Consider the following 10,864-nt stretch of genomic DNA (forward strand, 5'->3'; position numbering starts at 1 on the left):
GAAACGGGGGAATTTATAATGGGGAACAAAGAAATGGCAGACCAATTAAATACATACTTTGGATCTGTCTTCACAAAGGAGAATACAAATTATCTCCCAGAAATGTTGGGGAACATAGGGTCTAGTGAGAAGGAGGAACTGGATGAAATCAGTATTAGTAGGGAATGTTTGGGAAATTGATGAGATTGAAGGCCGATAAATCCCCACGGCCTGATAATCTACATCCCAGAGTACTTAAGGAAGTGGCCCTTGAAATAGCAGATGCATTTCTTGTCTTTTTTTCAAAATTCTATCGACTCTGGAACAGTTCCAATGGATTGGACGGTAGTTAATGTCACTCCACTATTTAAAAAAAGAGGCAGAAAGAAAACAGCGAATTATATACTGGTTAGCCTGACATCAGTCGTGGGGAAAATGCTGGAGTCCATTATAAAAGATGTAATAGCAGAATGCAATAATAACTCGTCTCCACTCCTAGTATTTCTAAATCCCACACATCCACTATAATGTGAACAATTATTTCCTGTTGTGTCTCTCTCAGATTTGTAAACATCACTGCATTGGAGTGAGGTGACATCTACTGGCAGGAAGCAAGAACTGCAATCAAGCAGCAGAAACTCCACAGTCTGTCAGGGTTAAAGAAACATTGCAATGTGAGAAAACAGCGAAGTGGTTTGATTGGGTAGATGGAGACATGATTCCACTTGTGGTGGTGTCGGAAGCAAAGGCCAGAAATACAAAATTGTCATGAATAAAAGAAATGAGGAATTCATGAAAAATGTAGCAACGTAGTGAATGGTCAGAATGTGGATAGAATAGAAAGTGAGATTGGATGGACAGAAGCAGTCTGAAAGGATGGCTGAAACAAAAGGTGAGTGCCCTGAAACGTTAACTGTGTTTCTCACAGCACAGATGCTGCCAGAGCTGCTGAACATTTCCAGCACTTTCTGATTTTATTTCAGCATTTGCAGGATGTTGCTTTGATCTGAAAAAAAATGGATGATTGGCTGGGGGGTTCCAGTGAAATTCCACAGCAGCTAATAACGCCTGACCTGTCAGTGGTTCGTTGGTCTAGGGGTATGATTCTTGCATTGCGAGTATTGCTAATTAACATGCAAGAGATCCTGGGTTCAAGTCCTGGACGAGCCCTGGTCTGCTGGCATTTTTAGATTCAGGTTATCTATTGGTTTCAGCCTTGCAGAAGGTGGAATTGACTTCCATACGGAGCTGGCTTGAAGACCAGACAACTGGATTCAAAGAGCTTGTCGATAAAATTGCAATTAACTAAATGTACAGATAGCCAAGTGGGAATATAAAGTTGTTGCTGTAATTGTGACCAGACTCCAAAAACAACAGGACTGGGTTCTGGACTGGAATGGAATGGAATTCTTCAGTGTTTCTGTTGTTTGGCTTGCATTGACTCATCGATTTTCTTGTTTTTCACTTTGTCGATGCCTTTGAATAATTGTGGATCCTTCTTCAGGGTGTCTTCTTTCACCAGGTCGTTCTGACCTCTGATGATGTTGATTGTAATCAGCTTCAATTCGCTGATAGTTTTGGAAGTGAGCAGATTTCCTTTGCTTGAGTCTACAACATGGAACTCAGTCTGACATGTGGACCCATGGGAGGATTTGAATGCCACCCCTGCGTTGGAGTTGCATCCATCCAATAAGAGACCGAGTAGAAGTGACAGTTCTGTCAGTCGAATATGAGACTTTTAATGGCAGGGTTGTGAGTTTGAGTGCCATTCTGTTTTTCCCTTTTGTAAGGCTTCATGAGCAGAGAGTACAGGGAGTGTTTGAAATGAGCAAGTCTCGCTTTGATTCAGGACTCTTACCTCTCAGCAGCATCTCACTATGAAAGATTGAATTTGATCTCATTTCATTCTCAGCTCGGGGTCTGTGCGGCTCAGTGGCACTTCTGGCTGTCTCCCGCTTCACAATCCATCAGTACTGAGAAAGCAATGGGGAATATTACTCACATGTTGTGTTCTTTAATTTTTTGGAAAACTTGAATGTATGTATTTTCTTCCAAAACAAGGACACCACGCTGTTGCTAATGTCGGGCTGAAATAGCTCAGTTGGGAGAGCGTTAGACTAAAGGTCTTTGGCTCAATCCCGGGTTTCAGCAATTTTGCTTCCTTATGCGTCCCTTGCCTTGGTTCTGATTTTCCGGTTGCACAATTTACTTTGAAATTATTTACCAAGCAGCAGTGGATTGAATTTGAGAAACAACACAGAGTCATTTACAGCACAGAAGGTGGTCGTTTGGCCTATCACGTCCATGCTGGCTCTCCCCGGAGCAATCTAGTCAGTTCCACTCACCAGCTCGATCCCTTTCCTCCTGGAAGTTTCTTTCCTTCAAGTATCCATCTAACTTCCTTTTCAAATCATTGATTGTCTCTGCTTCCACCACACTCGTGGGCCAAGACATTACTACCCACAGCATAAACATTTCCACCTCATCAAGGATGGGAAATACTTATATCTTCTATATTTGCTTATTCTCTATTTCTATGAGAATAGACTGACAGTCAACATGAAAGGAAACCCAAAAATCTTCGAGCAGCATGTAAATGATAAGTGGGTAGTAAGAGGTTGAGTCGGGCCTTTGAGGGACAAAAAGGATAATATAAGCTTATAGGTGCAGGGCAATGTTAATCTACTTAATGAGTACTTTGTATCAGTGATCACTAAGGAAGTGGAATTTGACAAAATATCAGTCGAAGTGAAGAGAGTAGAGTCAATGGAAAGGGTACAAATTGAGAGAGGGAGGTACTAAAAAGGCTGGCTGTGCTTAGGGAAGATAAATCACCTGGTCCGGATGGCTCACATCCCAGGTTGTGAAAGGAAATGCGGATGCAGATAACGGAAGGGCTTGCTATAATCTTCCAATCTTCCCTGGATACGGGGGAGGTGCCAGAGGATTAAACAGTGGCAAATGGACACCCTTATTCAAGAAAGGGTGAAAGGACAGTCCGGGTAACTACAGGCTAGTTAGATTAACAGCAGCGGTGGGTAAGGTTTTAGAAAGAATAATCAGGGTAAAAAATCAACAGTCACTTGGAGAGGTTCGAGTTAATTAAGGAGAGTGAGCATGGATTTATAAATGGGAGTTCATGCTTGACTAATCTAACTGCATTTTTGATGAACTAACAGAGCAGGTTGATGAAGGGAATGCAGTGGATGTTGTTTATATGGATTTTAAGGAAGCGTTTGACAAGGTACCACATAAAAGGGCGGTTAACAAAATTGAGGTTCGTGGTATAGGAGGGTCAGTGTCCAATTGGATAGAAAATTGGTTTAAGGACAGAAAACAGCGAGTCTTATTAAATGGTTCTTTGTCAGACTGGAGGATAGTCGACAGTGGTGTTCCCCAAGGGTCAGTGCTAGAACCACTGCTTTTTTTGCTCAAGGTAAGTGACTTGGATCTTGGAATACAGAGTAGAATCTCAAAATATGCCGATGACACCAAACCTGGAGGAGCGGCAAACAGTGAAGATGATATGAACTGCCTGCAACAGGACAGTGATAGGCTAGCAGAATGGGCAGACAGGTGGCATATGGAATTTAATAGTGACAAGTGTGAGGTGATGTATTTTGGCATAAGGAATAGGGAGAGGCAATATATACTTAATGGCACAGTTCTAAAGAGTGTGCTGGAATAGAGGGACTTGGGGTTCATGTGCATCAATCTTTGAAGGAGGCAAGTCATATTGCGAGAGTGGTTCGCAAAGCATATGGGATCTTGGGCTTTATAAGTAGAGGCATTGAGTACAAAAGCAGGGAAGTTATGCTGAACCATTATAAAACTCTGGTTAGGCCCCAATTGGAGTGTTGCTTCCAGTTCTGCTCAGCAGACTTTAGAAAGAATGTGAGGGTCCTTGAGAGGACGCAGAGGAGATTTACCAGAATGGATCCAGGGATGGGGGATTTTAGTTACAAGGTTAGGTTGGAAAAGCTAGGATTATTCTGCCTTTCTCAAAGGAGATTGAGTGGAGAATTGATAGAGGTGTAAAACACCTCTGGAGAACAGGCCATCCTGGACTGGGTATTGTGTAATGAGAAAGGATTAGTTAACAATCTCGTTGTGTGGGGTCCCTTGGGGAAGTGCGCCCATAATATGATAAAATTCTTCATTAAGATGGAGAGTGAGAGAGTTGATTCCGAGACTCGGGTCCTGAATCGAAACAAAGAAAACTATGAAGGTATGAGGCGGGAGTTGGCTATGATAGATTGGGGAACGTTACTTAAAGGGTTGACAGTGGATAGGCAATGGCTAGCATTTAAAGAGCGCATGGATGAATTACAACAATTATTCATTCCTGTCTGTGCAAAAGTAAAACAGGAAGGGTGGCTCAACTGTGGCATACAAAAGAAATTAAGGAAAGTATTAGATCCAAGGAGGAGAAATATAAAATGGCCAGAACAAGCAGCAAACCTGAAGATTGTGAGCAGTTTGGAATTTAGCAGAGGAGGACAAAAGGATTGATTAAGAAGGGGGAAATAGAGTATGAGAGTAAGCTAGCAGAGAACATAAAAACTGACTGTAAAAGCTTCTATAGATATGTGTGGAGAAAAAGATTAGTGAAGACAAATGTGGGCCCCTTACAGTCAGAAACGGGGGAATTTATAATGGGGAACAAAGAAATGGCAGACCAATTAAATACATACTTTGGATCTGTCTTCACAAAGGAGGATACAAATTATCTCCCAGAAATGTTGGGAAACATAGGGTCTAGTGAGAAGGAGGAACTGTATGAAATCAGTATTAGCAGGGAATGTTTGGGAAATTGATGGGATTGAAGGCCGATAAATCCCCAGGGCCTGATAATCTACATCCCAGAGTACTTAAGGAAGTGGCCCTTGAAATAGCAGATGCATTTCTGGTCTTTTTTCAAAATTCTATCGACTCTGGAACAGTTCCAATGGATTGGACGGTAGTTAATGTAACCCCACGATTTAAAAAAAGAGGCAGAAAGAAAACAGCGAATTATATACTGGTTAGCCTGACATCAGTCGTGGGGAAAATGCTGGAGTCCATTATAAAAGATGTAATAGCAGAGTGCAATAATAACTCGTCTCCACTCCTAGTATTTCTAAATCCCACACATTCACTATAATGTGAACAATTATTTCCTGTTGTGTCTCACTCAGATTTGTAAACATCACTGCATTGGAGTGAGGTGACATCTACTGGCGGGAAGCAAGAACTGCAATTAAGCAGCAGAAACTCCACAGTCTGTCAGGGTTAAAGAAACATTGCAATGTGAGGATACAGCGAAGTGGTTTGATTGGGTAGATGGAGACATGATTCCACTTGTGGTGGTGTCTGAAGCAAAGGCCAGAAATACAAAATTGTCATTCATAAAAGAAATGAGGAATTCATGAAAAATGTAGTAACGTAGTGAATGGTTAGAATGTGGATAGAATAGAAAGTGAGATTGGATGGACAGAAGCAGTCTGAAAGGATGGCTGAAACAAAAGGTGAGTGCCCTGAAACGTTAACTGTGTTTCTCACAGCACAGATGCTGCCAGAGCTGCTGAACATTTCCAGCACTTTCTGTTTTTATTTCAGCATTTGCAGGATGTTGCTTTGATCTGAAAAAAAATGGATGATTGGCTGGGGGGTTCCAGTGAAATTCCACAGCAGCTAATAAAGCCTGCCCTGTCAGTGGCTCGTTGGTCTAGGGGTATGATTGTTGCTTTGGGGGTATGATTAATTAACATGCGAAAGATCCCGGGTTCAAGTCCCGAACGAGCCCTGGTCTGCTGGCATTTTTAGATTAAGGTTATCTGTTGGTTTCAGCCTTGCAGAAGGTGGAATTGGCTTCCAAACGGAGCTGGCTTGAGGACCAGACAACTGGATTCAAAGAGCTTGTCGACAAAATTGTAATTAACTAAATGTACAGATAGCCAAGTGAGAATATAAAGTTGTTGCTGTAATTGTGACCTGACTCCAAAAACAACAGGACTGGGTTCTGGACTGGAATGGAATGGAATTCTTCAGTGTTTCTGTTGTTTGGCTTGCATTGACTCATCGATTTTCTTGTTTTTCACTTTGTCGATGCCTTTGATTAATTGTGGATCCTTCTTCAGAGTGTCTTCTTTCACCAGGTCGTTCTGACCTCTGATGATGTTGATTGTAATCAGCTTCAATTTGCTGATAGTTTTGGAAGTGAGCAGATTTCCTTTGCTTGAGTCGACAACATGGAACTCAGTCTGACATGTGGACCCATGGGAGGATTTGAATGCCACCCCTGCATTGGAGTTGCATCCATCCAATAAGAGACCGAGTAGAAGTGACAGTTCTGTCAGTCGAATATGAGACTTTTAATGGCAGGGTTGTGAGTTTGAGTGCCATTCTGTTTTTCCCTTTTGTAAGGCTTCATGAGCAGAGGGTACAGGGAGTGTTTGAAATGAGCAAGTCTCGCTTTGATTCAGGACTCTTACCTCTCAGCAGCATCTCACTATGAAAGATTGAATTTGATCTCATTTCATTCTCAGCTCGGGGTCTGTGCGGCTCAGTGGCACTTCTGGCTGTCTCCCGCTTCACAATCCATCAGTACTGAGAAAGCAATGGGGAATATTACTCACATGTTGTGTTCTTTAATTTTTTGGAAAACTTGAATGTATGTATTTTCTTCCAAAACAAGGACACCAAGCCATTGTTAATGTAGGGCTGAAATAGCTCAGTTGGGAGAGCGTTAAACTGACGATTTAAAGGTCCCTGATTCAATCCCGGGTTTCAGCAATTTTGCTTCCTTATGCGTCCCTTGCCTTGGCTCTGATTTTCCGGTTGCACAATTTACTTTGAAATTATTTACCAAGCACCAGTGGATTGAATTTGAGAAACAACACAGAGTCATTTACAGCACAGAAGGTGGTCGTTTGGCCTATCACGTCCATGCTGGCTCTCCCCGGAGCAATCTAGTCAGTTCCACTCACCAGCTCGATCCCTTTCCTCCTGGAAGTTTCTTTCCTTCAAGTATCCATCTAATTTCCTTTTCAAATCATTGATTGTCTCTGCTTCCACCACACTCGTGGGCCAAGACATTACTACCCACAGCATAAAAATTTCCACCTCATCAAGGATGGGAAATACGTATATCTTCTATATTTGCTTATTCTCTATTTCTATGAGAATAGACTGACAGTCAACATGAAAGGAAACCCAAAAATCTTCGAGCAGCATGTAAATGATAAGTGAGTAGTAAGAGGTTGAGTCGGGCCTATTCGGAAGAAAAAGGATAATATAAGCTTAGAGGTGCAGGGCAATGTTAATCTACTTAATGAGTACTTTGCATCAGTGATCACTGAGGAAGTGGAATTTGACAAAATATCAGTCGAAGTGAAGACAGTAGAGTCAATGGAGAGGGTACAAATTGAGAGAGGGTGGTACTAAAAAGGCTGGCTGTGCTTAGGGTAGATAAATCACCTGGTCTGGATGGCTGGCATCCCAGGTTGCGAAAGGAAATGCGGATGCAGATAATGGAAGAGTTTGCAATAATCTTCCAATCTTCCCTGGATACGGGGGAGGTGCCAGGAGTAAACAGTGGCAAATGCGACGCCCTTATTCAAGAAAGGGTGTAAGGACAGTCCGGCTAACTACAGGCTAGTTAGATTAACAGCAGCGGTGGGTAAGGTTTTAGAAAGAATAATCAGGGTAAAAAATCAACAGTCACTTGGAGAGGTTTGAGTTAATTCAGGAGGGTGAGCATGGATTTATAAATGGGAGTTCATGCTTGACTAATCTAACTGCATTTTTTGATGAACTAACAGAGCAGGTTGATGAAGGGAATGCAGTGGATGTTGTTTATATGGATTTTAAGGAAGCGTTTGACAAGGTACCACATAAAAGGGCGGTTAACAAAATTGAGGTTCGTGGTATAGGAGGGTCAGTGTCAAATTGGATAGAAAATTGGTTTAAGGACAGAAAACAGCGAGTCTTATGAAATGATTCTTTGTCAGACTGGAGGATAGTCGACAGTGGTGTTTCCCAAGGGTCAGTGCTGGAACCACTGCTTTTTTTGCTAAAGATAAATGACTTGGATCTTGGAATATTGAGTAGAATCTCAAAATATCCCGATGACAACAAACTTGGAGGAGTGGCAAACAGTGAGGATGAAATGAACTGCCTGCAACAGGACAATGATAGGCTAGCAGAACGGGCAGACAGGTGGCAGATGGAATTTAATAGTGACAAGTGTGAGGTGATGTATTTTGGCATAAGGAATAGGGAGAGGCAATATATACTTAATGGCACAGTTCTAAAGAGTGTGCTGGAATAGAGGGACTTGGGGTTCATGTGCATCAATCTTTGAAGGTGGCAAGTCATATTGCGAGAGTGGTTAGCAAAGCATATGGGATCTTGGGCTTGAAAAAAAGAGGCATTGAGTACAAAGCAGGGAAGTTATGATGAACCATTATAAAGCTCTGGTTAGGCCCCAGTTGGCGTGTTGCTTCCAGTTTTGCTTACCACACTTAAGAAAGAATGTGAGCGTCCTTGAGAGGATGCAGAGGAAATTCACCAGAATGGATCCAGGGATGGAGGATTTTAGTTGCAAGGTTAGGTTGGAAAAGCTAGGGTTGTTCTACCTGCATCAAAGGAGAGTGAGGGGAGAATTGATAGATGTGTTTTCGGCTATGACAGTTTTAAATAAGTTGGCAAGGAAACATTGTTCCCGTTAACTATTGGTACAAGGACTAGGGGACACAGATTGAAGGTTTTGGACTGGAGCTACAGGGGGAATGTGCGCAAGAACTTTCTTGCACTGATTGGTGATGATCTGTAACTCGCTGCCCACGGGGGCGGTGGAAATGGAGACAATCGAGGATTACAAAAGGAATTTGAATGGGCACTTGAAGGAAATAATTTTACAGGGCTATGGGGATCGAGCAGACAAGTAATAACTCGTCTCCACTCCTAGTATTTCTAAATCCCACACATTCACTATGATGTGAACAATTATTTCCTGTTGTGTCTCTCTCAGATTTGTAAACTTCACTGCATTGGAGTGAAGTGACATCTACTGGCAAGAAACAAGAACTGCCGTGATGAGATCAGCCATGATTGTATTGAATGGCAGAGCAGGCTCGAGTGGCTGACTTGCCGACTCCGGCTCCTCGTTCTTATGTTCATAGAATCATACAGCACAGAAGGAGGCCATTCGGCCCCATTGTGTCTCTGCTGACTCTCTGACAAAAAGATCCAATTAGTCCAACCCCCTGCCTATTTCCCCATAATCCTGGAGAATTTCACTTTGAAATATTTGTCCAATTCCTTTATGAAAGTTATAATTGAATCTGTTTCCACCACCCTGTCAGACACTTCATTCCAAATCCGAATCAGTTACTGGGTAAAAAGATCTCTCCTCACCTCCCCTTGACATTTTTGGCCAATTATTTTAAATCTGTGTCCTCTGGTTACTGACCCCCAGGACAGTGGAAACAGTTTCTCCCTCTCTACCCTATGAAAATCCTTCATGATTCTGAACACCTCTATTAAATCTTCCCTTAACATTCTCTACACTGAGGAGAACAATCCCAGCTTCACCAGCCTGTCCAGAGAACTGACACCCCTCATCTCTGGTATCATTCTAGTAAATCTCCTCTGAACTGTCTCAGAAGCTTTGATGTCCTTTCTAAAGCCTGGTGCCCAGAACTGGACACATTACTCGAGCTGAGATCGAGCCAGCGACGCCCACATCCCACGAACGAATAAAAAAACGCTCCCGAACCAGTCCCCAATTCTTATCCATTTTTCTACGCCGTTTCGGGAAGCCTCACCGGGAAAAGCTTCACCACCGCCATCCACAGGGATACAGATGGGATTGTTCCATCTTATTGTGGCCCTGAGGCCCTGCTCCAGCTGTGTGAGCCCGCAAAGTCTTCTCGCACTTTGTGAATATCGTGCTCCAACACCGAACCCGCAGCTCTTGCTGCTGACAAAGCTCTCTACCGCGCCTGCGCGCCCCGCTCCTGTCACAGATAGGGCGGATTCTAGGCCGCTGAGCATTCTGGGTATCACACCTGTCATTAATGCTATTCTTTCAGCTGAAAGGTTTTATTACGTACATTTCATGTCCTGGAATCGTCGTGAGTGTTTTCTTTTGCACCTGTCAGTGCCTGGGAGGATAGAGTCAGCTTCACTTTGTAGCCATGAGTTTCTGGTGTGAGAAAGTGGTGTTTAAATCAGTATATTTCAGTTTTTGGTCTGTGACTGTGGGTATTATTCAGTACTTGTTTGTTTCTGCTATTGCTCTGTGAGTTTCACCACATATCTTTCAACAACTTGTATGTGAGCATCAGCTTTTGTCTATATCTATCAGTTTATGAGAAGTGAGAAAGGGTTTGATTCTATCCCTATCAGTTTCTGTTACATGCATGTGTCTTTAATCTGCACCTCCTCTGAGTGTGTCTTCGTCTCTGCCCTTGTAAGTGAATATGTGTTTTGCTTTGTATCTCTCAGTCTTTGAAGTGTGAGCCTGGGTTTGTACCTAATTTCCTTTGTACCTTGCAGTTGGGATATGAAAGAAAGATTTTTACACGTTACCTGCCAACTGCTGCAAAGTGACTGTGGGTTTCACACTGTATCTGTCAATTTCTTGTCTGGTAATGCGAAGTTTACAGTGTACCTGTCAGTTTCTTGTCTGTGAGTGTTGATTTCACTCTGAAAAGAATCATAGATCATAGAATAGTTACAGAACAAAAGGAAGCCATTCAGCTCATTGTGCTTGTACTGCTTCTATGCACGAGCAACTCAGCTCATGCCACAGACTCATGTATTCCATGAAAACATGAAATTTTTCCACTTCAGATAATTATCTTATACCATTTTGAAAGCTATGGTTGAATCAGCCTCC

At 42.5% G+C, this 10,864-nt stretch overlaps 1 non-coding gene across 1 annotated transcript; it reads left to right on the top strand.

Moving 5' to 3' along the window:
* The first annotated feature begins 6,680 nt into the window (after positions 1-6,680).
* Positions 6,681-6,753, top strand: trnav-gac (transfer RNA valine (anticodon GAC)). The gene has a single exon. It is a non-coding gene; the product is annotated as a tRNA-Val (tRNA).
* The last annotated feature ends 4,111 nt before the right edge of the window (positions 6,754-10,864 follow it).

The sequence above is a fragment of the Heterodontus francisci genome, unplaced genomic scaffold, assembly GCF_036365525.1.
Source record: "Heterodontus francisci isolate sHetFra1 unplaced genomic scaffold, sHetFra1.hap1 HAP1_SCAFFOLD_43, whole genome shotgun sequence".
NCBI lineage: Eukaryota > Metazoa > Chordata > Chondrichthyes > Heterodontiformes > Heterodontidae > Heterodontus > Heterodontus francisci.